Here is a 13,720-nt window from a genome sequence, read left to right on the forward strand (position 1 = left end):
CGGGTAGTAATCAATGGCTCCATGTCTAGTTGGCAGCTGGTATCAAGTGGAGTGCCCCAAGGGTCGGTCCTGGGGCCGGTTTTGTTCAATATCTTCATAAATGATCTGGAGGATGGTGTGGATTGCACTCTCAGCAAATTTGCGGATGATACTAAACTGGGAGGAGTGGTAGATACGCTGGAGGGGAGGGATAGGATACAAAGGGACCTAGACAAATTGGAGGATTGGACCAAAAGAAATCTGATGAGGTTCAATAAGGATAAGTGCAGGGTCCTGCACTTAGGATGGAAGAATCCAATGCACAGCTACAGACTAGGGAACGAATGGCTAGGCTGCAGTTCTGCGGAAAAGGACCTGGGGGACAGTGGACGAGAAGCTGGATATGAGTTAGCAGTGTGCCCTTGTTGCCAAGAAGGCCAATGGCATTTTGGGATGATAAGTAGGGGCATAGCGAGCAGATCGAGGGACGTGATCGTTAACCTCTATTCGACATTGGTGAGGCCTCATCTGGAGTACTGTGTCCAGTTTTGGACCCCACACTACAAGAAGGATGTGGATAAATTGGAGAGAGTCCAGCGAAGGGCAACAAAAGTGATTCGGGGTCTAGAACACATGACTTATGAGGAGAGGCTGAGGGAGCTGGGATTGTTTAGCGTGCAGAAGAGAAGAATGAGGGGGGATTTGATAGCTGCTTTCAACTACCTGAAAGGGGGTTCCAAAGAGGATGGCTCTAGATTGTTCTCAACGGTAGCAGATGACAGAACGAGGAGTAATGGTTTCAAGTTGCAGTGGGGGAGGTTTAGATTGGATATTAGGAAAAACTTTTCCACTAAGAGGGTGGTGAAACACTGGAATGCATTACCTAGGGAGGTGGTGGAATCTCCTTCCTTTGAGGTTTTTAAGGTCAGGCTTGACAAAGCCCTGGCTGGGATGATTTAACTGGGAATTGGTCCTGCTTTGAGCAGTTGGTTAGACTAGATGACCTTCAGGGGTCCCTTCCAACCCTGATATTCTATGATTCTATGATTCTATGGATTTCATGAACATAATGGAGAATGGAAATGAAAATGTTTTCCTTTTTTTTAAAAAAAAAAGCGCTAATAAGAGGGCACTTGAATTTGAACCACAGACCACTGCATTTGCAGTTAAACACTCTACCACTGAGCTATACCCCATAACAACAGTGGACTGGAGTCAAGATCTCCAGGACTTTCATAGAATCATAGAATATCTGGGTTGGAAGGGACCTCAGAGGTCATCTAGTCCAACCCCCTGCTCAAAGCAGGACCAATCCCCACTTTGAAGGACAGACCCTGCTTCAGGGAGCTCCTTTTCTACTCCCAGACCAGAGGTGGTTTTCATAATGGGGTTTGATTAAACTTCATAAATGTGGTAAACACCACAACTTGCACACCCTATGACCCAGCTTCTCCCACTGACATTGCTCCCACCTCCTGGGGAAGTGAATTAACTACACTGACAGGAAAACTCTCTCCCATGGTAAGAAAAAGTTAGCACATGTGACTCCATTTTGGTTTGGGGCCCACCATTCTCTAAAAGTAAGCACATCATGCACCAGGAGGAGTATTCGTTAGATACTGCGTTCCTGTGAAAATCCTCCTCCTTTTCTCCAGCCTGCCTTGACTCCCGGTATCTGTTCTTTGTCTGTCCCTAACTCCCTATCTCCTGGCCTTTGATGTGAGGCCTCCCATCCTGATAATAAAAGTTACTGATGCATGGCTTTAGGACCATGCTGTGTAATTAACATACTAGTTTAGCACGAGGAATGCACCAAGCAGGGATAGGTGGTAAATAAGAAAAGGGTTTGTTTATTGGCTAAGGTTTCCGATGCACGAGGGCAACATGCTTTGCTAAAAAGTATATAACCTTTGTACAATCTGTATTCGGGGTCCCCTTCAGGCACCACGCTCGAGCGTAATAAACTTGGTGTTTTTTGGGAACTCTGCAGTTGTGGACTCAGCCTAGATTCTAACTGTGCGTGTCCTATCAGGTGTAATTCGTAACACCCATCAGCACAGAGCAGTGGTTTTCAAACTGTGGGAAAAGATCCCAAGGTGGGTCTTGACCCTGTTTTAATGGGGTCACCAGGGCTGGCGTTAGACTTGTTGGGGTTTGGGTCTGAAGCCAAAAGTCTGATTACCTGCCACCCAGGGCTGAAGCCCTCAAGCTTTGCTTTTGCCCTCCCCCCAGTGGGGCAGGGCTTGGGCTTCAGCTTTAGCTCCCCCAGGCCCAGTGTGGAGGGGCTTGGTGTTTGGTCCCTCTTCCCGGGGTTATGTAGTAAGTTTCTTTGGCAGCAGGGGGTTGCAGTGAAATGAAGTTTGAGAAACCATGGCACAGAGTATCTTTATTACCGAGCTGCAGTGGTGTAGACTCAATGTTTGAAATGTAGACTTGTCCTTGGCCTGAGAGGAAGACTAGACTTGGCTCCCTGGGTGCTCAGGCAGTGAAAGACACCATGCCATGAAGACACCACACACCAGCCTTGGCTCCCTGGGTGCTCAGGCACTGAAGGTACAGCCATGAAGACACCACACACCAGCTTTCCCTAGTTGGCAAGAACCAAACCTCCACAGAAAGACCCCCCTGGTTTCCTAGGCCAGCTCCCTAAGCACTCAGCCACAACCACTTAATACAGGGGCTTTTCTACACTGTGGTTCTGTTCTCATTGAAACGTCATTTCCAATTGTTTGCTCAGACCAGCTTACCCAGCACACTCACTGCTGTGCAGTTCTGTAAGTGTGCCCATGGCTGAACAGCGAGAATTTCTGCCCGTTTCCCAAATGGCTCGAGCATGGTTAGAGTGTGTTTGTGGTTAATGATTTTGCTGTAGATTGTTCATTCCCTGCTTTGACAATTCAGACAGTCCCTTTTCCTGTTGTATCTCCAATAGCAGGTGCGGGTTTTCTTTGGGTCACTGAGATTTTTTGGGGAGTTGGTGGCGCCTTCCTTTCCTCAGCCTGGAGTAAACCTAGCTTTTTATTCCATCGTCATGTTTCATGGAATACCAGTAGCAGCATGAAGAAAGAGGAGAGGGAATATCTCACTGTCAGGGCTGAAGGTGGCCACGTCCCCTCTGTCCGACAGTTGCCATTGCAGGAGAGAAGGTTTCAATGCAATTGAATGCCCTCGCTCAGACTAGAGACACAGAAAGGTTTTGCTGTTCATGGATCTGTGCAAAGGAAATTGTGTCTCTGGGTGAAAATGAGGAGGGAAGTGAAATGGCCACGTGGTGACGCAATGCCCTACGGCATGACTGGAGTGGACTCACCTGGGATTGACATGACATTTCTTTCTGTCAAGTAGTGAGAAATGTGACATTAATTCAGATGCGGAATTGAGGCTTCTTTAGCTCCCTGTAAAAACGTGAACTTGATTTCCCAGAAGGGAGAGAGGGAAAGCCTGGAGTAGCCTTTAATCCCAGTCTGAAATACAAGGGAGAATTCTGGAACTGAAGGAATGGGAAAAAATGGAGAGGAAAGAGAGAGAGAAAACACCTCTTTTCTCTTCTTCCCCCTCCAAGCAAGAAATGTTATCAATTGGGAAACTCCTCCCCAGGACCAGCCTTAGGGAAAATGGCACCCTTGGCAAAACTTGTACTTTGGCACACTCATTGCCGCAGGCCCCTGTGGGCTCCCCACTCCCCCTTTGCCCCTAGTTCCTGCACTCCCAACCCTTGCACCTCCTTCACCCCAACCCCTGCCCCCTCCTGTGCCAGAACCCCTACACTGTGTCCCCTTTGCCCTTAACTCCCATACTCCCCTCCTGCACCCCCTTCACCCCTAATTGCTGTACCCTTCCTGCACTCATGTGGGGAAACTGACCTGTGTGCATGGGGCAGCTGGCATTGCTGCCTTCTTCTCTCTGGAATGCTGCTCTTCCGGGCACCCCTAGGGGCTGCGGGGCTTGAGGGGGGTGAGGAGTGACGTCAGAGCTCCCTGCATCCAGGTCACTTTCCTCCCCTGGGCTGTATAAGGGGAGGGCAGAGAGAAGCAGCTTCTGATGCTCGCCTCTGAGCACAGCCCAGGTGGGGAAAGTGACCAGGATGCATGGAACACTTCGTGTTGCTCCTCGCTCCCCTGCAACCCTCTATGGGGCTATGGAGGAACACTGTGGGAGGGGTTGAGCCGGGGAGAAGCAGGGAGAAATCTGGGAGCCCCCCCCAAGCACGAAGCAGTTTCTGACACTACATTGGCAGCGTGCACCTTTGCACTGCTGCATGGTTCCCCTTTGATGACCGGGTGCCCTGGGTGCCTGCCTGGGTGGCCCACCCCACGGCCAGCGCAAACAGCAAAGGACACAGAGATACTGACCACACACTGAGCAGTGGTAGCCTGGGTGGCATGTAATGCAGGCTCGGGGAAGCTACGCCTGCCCAAAGTTGTGTTGCAAAGGGGGCAGTGGTGGGTTGCCACATGGGCCATTGGGGCTAATGATTAGGGCCCCTGGCATAATTAGGCCTCCTGGAAAAGTCTCCCCTATGTCGGCCCCAGGGCTGGAGGTGCTCTCGCTCCCTGCTATGTCCGGGGGACTGGAGCTGGGGTACAGAGCTTCTCTGGTCTCAGGGCCACGGGGGGTTAAGGAGAGAGCAATGTGGGGCAGTGGGGAAAGGGGTGGAACAGAAATGACGTAGTTGATGGGGCCATGGGTGGAAGGCGTGAAGAGGGTGGGGCTGCAGGCAGAAGGGGGGCAGGGCCATGGTTCGAGTTCCGGGGTCCCTGAACTTCTTCTACCCTTCCCTGGGCTTTGGCATCACTAGTCCCTGCTTAGCGAGTTGGGTCAGTGGTCCCCAAAATGTGGGGTATGCCTCCTAGGGAGGCACAGAGGAATGTTCATTTGGGCACCTCGGGGTCAGGGCCTGAGCCAGCCCCCATGGAGAGCAGGGAGGGAGCACCACTCAGCTCCACTCTGCCCCTGCTCTTCAGATTCGTGATGTGACGGAGAGACTGCCGAGACTCATCAAGCCCTCGGATCGCTACCCCTTCCTGCTTCTCCAGGTGGGCACCAATAATACTGCCAAGAATGACCTTGAGGAGATCACTGTGGATTATGTGGCTCTGGGAAGAAGGATAAAGGAGTTTGAGGCGCAAGTGGTCTTCTCGTCCATCCTCCCCGTGGAAGGAAAAGGCCTGGGTAGAGACTGTCGAATCATGGAAGTCAACGAATGGCTATGCAGGTGTTGTTGGAGAGAAGGCTTTGGATTCTTTGACCATGGGATGGTGTTCCATGAAGGAGGAGTGCTGGGCAGAGACGGGCTCCACCCAACGAAGAGAGGGAAGAGCATCTTTGCCAGCAGGCTGACTAACCTAGTGAGGAGGGCTTTAAACTAGGTTCACAGGGGGAAGGAGACCAAAGCCCTGAGGTAAGTGGGCAAGCGGGATAGCGGGAGGAAGCACAGGCAGGAATGTCTGTGAGGGGAGGGCTCCTACCTCATACTGAGAATGAGGGGCGATCAGCAGGTTATCTCATGTGCCTATATACAAATGCACAAAGCCTTGGAAACAAGCAGGGAGAACTGGAGGTCCTGGTGATGTCAAGAAACTATGACGTGATTCGAATAACAGAGACTTGGTGGGATAACTCACATGACTGGAGTACTGTCATGGATAGTTATAAACTGTTCAGGAAGGACAGGCAGGGCAGAAAAGGTGGGGGAGTAGCACTGTATGTAAGGGAGCAGTATGACTGCTCAGAGCTCCCGAATGAAACTGCAGTAAAACCTGAGTGTCTCTCGATTAAGTTTAGAAGTGTGAGCAACAAGGGTGATGTCGTGGTGGGAGTCTGCTATAGACCACCGGACAAGGGGGATGAGGTGGATGAGGCTTTCTTCCGGCAACTCGCAGAAGCTACTAGATCGCACATCCTGGTTCTCATGGGCGACATTAATCATCCTGATATCTGCTGGGAGAGCACTACAGCGGTGCATAGACAATCCAGGAAGTTTTTGGAAAGCGTAGGGGACAATTTCCTGGTGCAAGTGCTGGAGGAGCCAAGTAGGGGGAGAGGTTTTCTTGACCTGCTGCTCACAAACTGGGAAGAATTAGTAGGGAAAGCAAACGTGGATGGGAATCTGGGAGGCAGTGACCATGAATTCGTCGAGTTCAGGATCCTGACACAGGGAAGAAAGGTAAGCAGCAGAATACGGACCCTGGACTTCAGGAAAGCAGACTTCGACTCCCTCAGCCAACTGATGGGTAGGATCCCCTGGGGGAATAACATGAAGGGGAACGGAGTCCAGGAGAGCTGGCTGTATTTCAAGGAATTGCTATTGAGGTTACAGGGACAAACAATCCCGATGTGATGAAAGAATAGTAAATATGGCAGGCGACCAGCTTGTCTTAACGGTGAAATCCTTGGGTATATTAAAGATAAAAAAGAAGGTTACAAGAAGTGGAAGATTGGACAGATGACCAGGGAAGAGTATAAAAATATTGCTCGGGCATGTAGGAATGAAATCAGGAGGGCCAATTCACACCTGGAGCTGCAGCTAGCAAGAGATGTTAAGAGTAACAAGAAGGGTTTCTTCAGGTATGTTGGCAACAAGAAGAAAGCCAAGGAAAGTGTGGGCCCCTTACTGAATGAGGGAGGCAACCTAGTGACAGAGGATGTGGAAAAAGTTTATGTACTCAATGATTTCTTTGCCTCTGTCTTCACGAACAAGGTCAGTGCCCAGACTGCTGCGCTGGGCAACACAGCATGGGGAGTTGGTGGCCAGCCCTCTGTGGAGAAAGAGGTGGTTAGGGACTATTTAGAAAAGCTGGACGTGCCAAGTCCATGGGGCCGGAGGAGTTGCATCCGAGAGTGCTAAAGGGATTGGCGGCTGTGATTGCAGTGCCATTGCCCATTATCTTTGAAAACTCGTGGCGAACGGGGGAAGTCCCGGATGACTGGAAAAAGGCTAATGTAGTGCCAATCTTTAAAAAAGGGAAGAAGGAGGATCCTGGGAACTGCAGGCCAGTCAGCCTCACCTCAGTCCTCAGAAAAATCATGGAGTAGGTCCCCAAGGAATCTAGGTGAATCAAAGTGATCAGGAACAGTCAGCATGGATTCACCAAGGGAAGGTCATGCTTCACTAATCTAATCGCCTTCTATGATGAGATTACTGGTTCTGTGGATGAAGGGCAAGCAGTGGATGTATTGTTTCTTGACTTTAGCAAAGCTTTTGACATGGTCTCCCACAGTATACTTGTCAGCAAGTGAAAGAAGTCTGGGCTGGATGAATGCACTATAAGGTGGGTAGAAAGTTGGCTAGATTGTCGGGCTCAGTGGGTAATGATCAATGGCTCCATGTCTAGTTGGCAGCCGGTATCAAGTGGAGTGCCCCAAGGGTCGGTCCTGGGGCCTGTTTTGTTCAATATCTTCATAAATGATCTGGAGGATGGTGTGGATTGCACTCTCAGCAAATTTGCGGATTATACTAAACTAGGAGGAGTGGTAGATACGGTGGCAGGTAGGGATAGGATACAGAGGGACCTAGACAAATTGGAGGATTGGGCAAAAAGAAATCTGATGAGGTTCAACAAGGATAAGTGCAGGGTCCTGCACTGAGGACGGAAGAATCCAATGCACCGCTACAGACTAGGGAACGAATGGCTAGGCAGCAGTTCTGCGGAAAAGGACCTAAGAGTGACAGTGGACGAGAAGCTGGATATGAGTCAACAGTGTGCCCTTGTTGCCAAGAAGGCCAATGGCGTTTTGGCATGTATAAGTAAGGGCATAGCGAGCAGATCGAGGGACGTGATCGTTCCCCTCTATTTGACATTTGTGAGGCCTCATCTGGAGTACTGTGTCCAATTTTGGGCCCCACACTAGAAGAAGGATGTGGATAAATTGGAGAGAGTCCAGTGAAGGGCAACAAAAATTATTAGGGGTCTAGAACACATGAGTTATGAGGAGAGGCTGAGGGAACTGGGATTGTTTAGTCTGCAGAAGAGAAGAATGAGGGGGGATTTGATAGCTGTTTTCAACTACCTGAGAGGTGGTTCCAAAGAGGATGGTTCTAGACTATTCTCAGTGGTAGAAGAGGACAGGACAAGGAGTAATGGTCTCATGTTGCAGTGGGGGACGTTTAGGTTGGATAGTAGGTAAAACTTTTTCACTAGGAGGGTAGTGAAACACTGGAATGCGTTACCTAGGGAGGTGGTAGAATCTCCTTCCTTAGAAGTTTTTAAGGTCAGGCTTGACAAAGCTCTGGCTGGGATGATTTAATTGGGGATTGGTCCTGCTTTGAGCAGGGGGTGGTACTAGATGACCTCCTGAGGTCTCTTCCAACCCTGATACTCTATGATTCTATGATTCTATTCCCGAACCCCACCCTCAGCCTGGGCCCCTGGCTTCTGCCTCAGCCTCGTCCCCTTTACCTCCGTCCACACCCCTCTTCCCAGGAAACAAGAGCCCCACTCCCAGCCCTGGTTCGCGACTGCAGCTTCCGAGAGGCAGCAGACACGGATAAGAGGACACAAGTTTGGGGACAACTGGTTTAGGTGAAGTCCTCAATCACTTCTATGCAGTCCAATAAAAGGTATTCCTCACCCACCTAGCCCCTCAATCAGGATGGACTTGGTATGTTCCGCTGCCCTTCACTCATACAGGAAGAATAATAACATTTTATTTCACTGAATGCTAAAGTGATTTGTAACCTGACAGCAGCCAAAACGGGTCATTCTGGCAAAGCGGCTCCATCACGCTGTGTACCTAGGCAGAGTAGGCGTGTCAATGCAAACGGTCTGTTCCTGAAGTATTTCCTCCCAGCTCCTCACTTGATGTGAGGGGGGAGCTCATTCAGACCCTGCTTATGCTTAGTATTTAAAAACTCCTTATTGGCCCTATCTCTGCTGGCCTTAGATTTCTCCTTGTGTCCTTTCCTGACAGCTCAGATGAGGTGGCCGAGTGGTTAAGGGGATGGACTGCTAATCCATTGTGCTCTGCAAGCATGGGTTCGAATCCCATCCTCATCAAAGGCATTCAGTCTTCTCTCTTCCTTTACAAACAACCATATCCCCCTTTGGTACAATGACAGACCAAACCGTGGTGCTTCCTGCAAACAAAAACCTTCTCAGGAACTCAGATCCCCCACTTTAAATGAAATGTGGTGCTGAAAGAATTGTCTAGCTCTCTATATCTTATCTCAAAAGGTAACATCCTCATAATCTCCCCCAAACACCCTGCGACTTCCCAAATTATTAAAATACCCCCGTCCACAGCAAGACTATGACAGTGACCCACAACTAGAGTGTCTAGGCCAAGCTGTTCTGAAGGAGGCAACTCAAACATTTTCTCTCTGCTTCCCTTGGCAAGGTCTGACTGGGAAAACAAAATCCCCCAAAATGAAAATTTTCTTCTGAAAAACCAATACTAGTCTGTTTGGGGACTTTGATTTGAATGGATTATTATTATTCTCTTCTGATCTCTGAATTATTTCAGTGCAGTCTTTGTCCTCCTGATGTGTTTCCAGGTGTTGATTTATGGGGGAGTGAGGATAAGTCATGATGTCTCTTCCCCTCTTTCATAGTTTCTTCCAACTTTCTAGAAAGCTCCTTTGCTAGGATGTAAGTCAAGCAGTCTCCATTGTCTCTGTGCTATCTTGGAGAAGTCTGCATTATACACGGTTCCTGGGATAGACCTTGTGAGTGTGGATACCTTTTATAGGCCAGCAGCGAGCCTGGCTTTTCCATTGTCGCACCTGAAGGCTGGTGGTGGGCACTTCCCAACCTCAGAACATATTTCAATAACGCACACACAGTAAAACTTCATCACTTCCCAGACAAGGCTAGCACACACCATCCAACCAGGTATTAATGTTCAACAGATCACAACTTTTACAATGATACCTCACAAGACACATGTTGTACAAACCATATCATCATTATATGACAGTGGTAACTATGGGGCTTCCTCCTGACATAATTGTTGTCTTCTACCTAAAGAAACGGCCTAATTTCTATCGTTTCTATAATTCTATGATTTCAACCTCTCCAGTAACATTACAAAACCAAGTGCTTAGCATTTTCTGGTAGAAGCTGGAGGGAATTCAAAGATCCTCCAAAGCTGTGCATTCAGCCACCTAGTTGGGTAAATTCCATGCTCCTTATCCAGAAGAGACTTGACATGGCTTGAGGGGAGGCAGGCTTAGCTGTTCAACATACAGGTGGAGGGAGAAGGGCACAGTACATTGTCAATTTAGAACGTGAGACTCATAATCGGTGGTTTTGAGTCGTAAGTGGGTGCCCTACCTACTCTGGTTGTGTGCTCTGAGAGTCATCTCCTTGCTTTCCATTAAAGGTCAGGGTGGGATCTTATAACCAAGTGTTCTGGCAAAACTTTTCCCCTGGCCTTCTCAGTGAACCCTTTGCTGAGAAACTTTCCATGTATTTGACTGCATGTCGGTTTCCTATATTCTTGGATGAGGCCCAAGGTGCTGGAAGGGAAATGTACATGGAAAACTCAGATATTCCTGTTCTCCGAAAAAAAGGCAGGTATTAGTTAGACACCATTGCTTCTAGTATTCCTGTGGAATCCAAGGCTAGCTGAAGAATTTCTGTCTATACTAGAAAGAATCATTCCATTGTAAATACAAATGGAATCAGATCTGCAGCTCGAGTCAGTGCCTTTTAAAAATATTTGCTAAGAAAAAAGCCATTCTCTCCCTTGGTGATAAGGACAAGGAGCCCTCTTTTGCTCCCAATTTCAAATGCGGAATGAATGGAGATTTTTGTTTAAAAACTTTCATTGCCCTGTGGAAATCGAACCCACAACTCAGCTGTTAAAACCCCAGAGCCCACCACTTAAAGGACCAGGTAGCGCCATTTCTTTCTGACAACCAGCTTTGGCTTTCTCAGGCTCCTAATTCGCCAATCTCAGACGCTGCTCCATTCTCCATTGCCCTGAAGGGACAAGAAGAGAGAGTGAAGGATCCCCTGTGCTCAGTGTCACAAACTGAGTCCCAAAAATGGATGACATGGTCTCACAATCTCAAATTATGCTTCCAGTTCCTCCATCAGCATCACAGGAGCAAAACAAAGACATCACCAGAGGAGCAATTTTCCTCCGCTTTCATTGACCCTAGTGCACTCCTCTCCCCTTCTTCTTCTGTTTATAATCTGGAGCCTCTGTCAGGGGAAAAATCATTGAGCTGAAAGTATTTCTGGGATAGAAACCCAGAGAGGAGAGTTGACGCCACCTGATGGGAGGCTGATTCATTTTCACAGGTCTCATGGCTTTAGCTGCCCCTTAGTGTAGCTCTCATTTTGTCAGCGCTGCGCTCTCAGGAAGCTGACAAAGTGCTGAACCCTGCTTCTTTTGGGCCACTGGGAGCATGGGGATTGCACACCAGCTGCAAGCCCTTCTGTCCTCTCCTTGTCCTGCTCGGCTACCCCAGACTCTTTCCCACAAATGGTTTCATCAGATGCTGGGGGGTCTAAGGACCTACAGGTTTCCCTCACCTACCTCGTAAGGCAAACTGTGATTCCCTTCTCTGACATTCCTCGGGCCACATATTCTTTGAGAAGCTTCTCCGCAGGACGTCTGATGTCCTGCAAAAATGTGTGTGTGGCTTGGGGGAAACTACTTGTCTACCCCCTCTCTGGGAGCTGAGAAGCTTTTTCTGACTCTCCCCCACTATGTGAGTCAAAGAGCATCTCCCCATGGTGGGAGAACACTAAGTTCCACCCTCCCGTGCTTGTTTCTCTGACCAGCTGGTAAATCAACCCCAGCTCTCTGATGTAGAAACCAGCATCTAACCAGCCTTGTAATAGCCCCTGCTTACAGCTGGAGAGTGAAGGAATGAAGACAGAAGGCAAATATCAGAAAAGGAATCTCAACTCACACTGTGACTGTGCCTTTGAAGAAGTGCTACAGACAGCCTGGCTAGCTCAGTTGGTAGAACAAGAGACTCTTAGTCTCAGGGTCATGGGTTTGAGCCCCATGTTGGGTGCTTGATCTTACTACCTTAAGTGTACTTTTTTGTTTATATGGTGAGCCTAAAATGAAATGCACTTTCTTGCCTCTCAACAATCTTATGCAGGAAATGTCTCTTCCTCTTAGCTTAGATAGCACAGGAAGAGAGAACAAATTGACATTTCCACATATTCAAGGGACACAATCATAGGACCTAACCACATCAGCCACACCATCATGGGCTTGTTCACTTACACATCTACCAACATGATCATAGAATATCAGGGTTGGAAGGGACTTCAGGGAGGTCATCTAGCCCAACTCCCTGCTCAAAGCAGGACCCATCCCCAATTTTGGCCCCAGATCCCTAAATGGCCCCCTCAAGAAGTGAACTCACAACCCTGGGTTTAGCAGGCCAATGCTCAAACCCTGACTTATCCCTCCCCCTGAGAGATACCATCATATGCCAGCAATGCCCCTCTTCCATGTACATTGGAGAAACCAGACAGTCTCGATGCAAAAGAGTAAATGGACACAAATCAGACATCAAAAATTGTAACATTAAAAAACCAGGAGGAGAGCACTTCAATCTCCCTGGACACTCAATAATAGACTTAAAAGTGGCCATTTTTTAACAAAATAACCCTTTAAAAACAGAGTTCAATGAGAAACTGCAGAACTGGAAGTAATTTGCAAACTTTACACCATCAACTTAGGCCTGAATAAAGACTGGGAGTGGCCAAGTCACTACAAAAAATAATTTTCCCTCTGTTGATACTCACACCTCCTTGTCAACTGTTGGAAATGGGCCACATCCACCCTAATTAAATTGGACTCGTTAGCATTGACCCCCCCACACACACACACTCTGTAAGGTAACTCCCATCTTTTCATGTGCTGTATATTTATACCTACCTATGGTATTTTCCACTCCATGCATCTGATGAAGTGGGTTATAGCCCACAAAATTTTATGCCCAAATACATTTGCTAGTCTTTAAGGTGCCACAAGGACTCCTTGTTGTTTTTAAAAATATTAAGGGTGCAGTAAGGAAATTAGTGTCTCAGAGCTTGTGGTAACATCATTTGAAGAAGAACAACAGGTTGATGTGAAAAAGAGCTAAGGAAATAATGGTATTTCAAAAGGGAAAAGTGGTGTTGTGTGTGTTGAAAGGCTGGCTTAGAAATTTCCAATTGTTATTTTCTGATCCATCCCACCCTTCAGCAGCTAGACTTCAGGAATGGAAGAGGCTACTGATCCTTCTCTCCAGCTGCTTAATTCTGAAGACTAGTCTATGGAGCTGGGTGAATAGTTTTTGGATGAATATTTTACTTACTGAAATATTTTGGTGGACAAAAAATGATTTTTTAAAATTTTGTTTCACCAAGAAAACTAAAAAAAAATTAATCTTGGGTCAACCTGGATGATTGTTAATTAGTATTATTATTATATAGGTTAGGCTAGCTAGCAAGCAAGGAAATAAATGATTTGCATAGCTCTACTTGTATTAAAGGTCCACAATCGGAACATGCCTATTCTCTGTTCTGAGGCCGTTTGAGTTTCACGTAGTATCCAAAACCCATCTGAGCATGATGAAGTACCAGTTGAGGGAACAACAAGTGAAGATATGTGCTGAAACCTCACTGGCACCTGACCAAAATGACCAGTGAGGAGATAAGATACTTTCAAAAGCTGGGAGGAGGGAGAGAGACAAAGGGTCTCTGTCTGTCTATATGCTGCTTTTGTCGGGGATAGACCAGGAATGGCGTCTTAGAACTTTTAGTAAGTAATCTTGCTAGGTATGTGT

General features: G+C 47.8%; 1 non-coding gene across 1 annotated transcript; it reads left to right on the top strand.

Moving 5' to 3' along the window:
- Positions 1-8,893: 8,893 nt before the first annotated feature.
- TRNAS-GCU (transfer RNA serine (anticodon GCU)) lies at positions 8,894-8,975 on the top strand. Its single transcript has one exon. It is a non-coding gene; the product is annotated as a tRNA-Ser (tRNA).
- Positions 8,976-13,720: the final 4,745 nt, after the last annotated feature.

This window comes from Eretmochelys imbricata, chromosome 28 (assembly GCF_965152235.1).
Source record: "Eretmochelys imbricata isolate rEreImb1 chromosome 28, rEreImb1.hap1, whole genome shotgun sequence".
Taxonomy (NCBI): domain Eukaryota; kingdom Metazoa; phylum Chordata; order Testudines; family Cheloniidae; genus Eretmochelys; species Eretmochelys imbricata.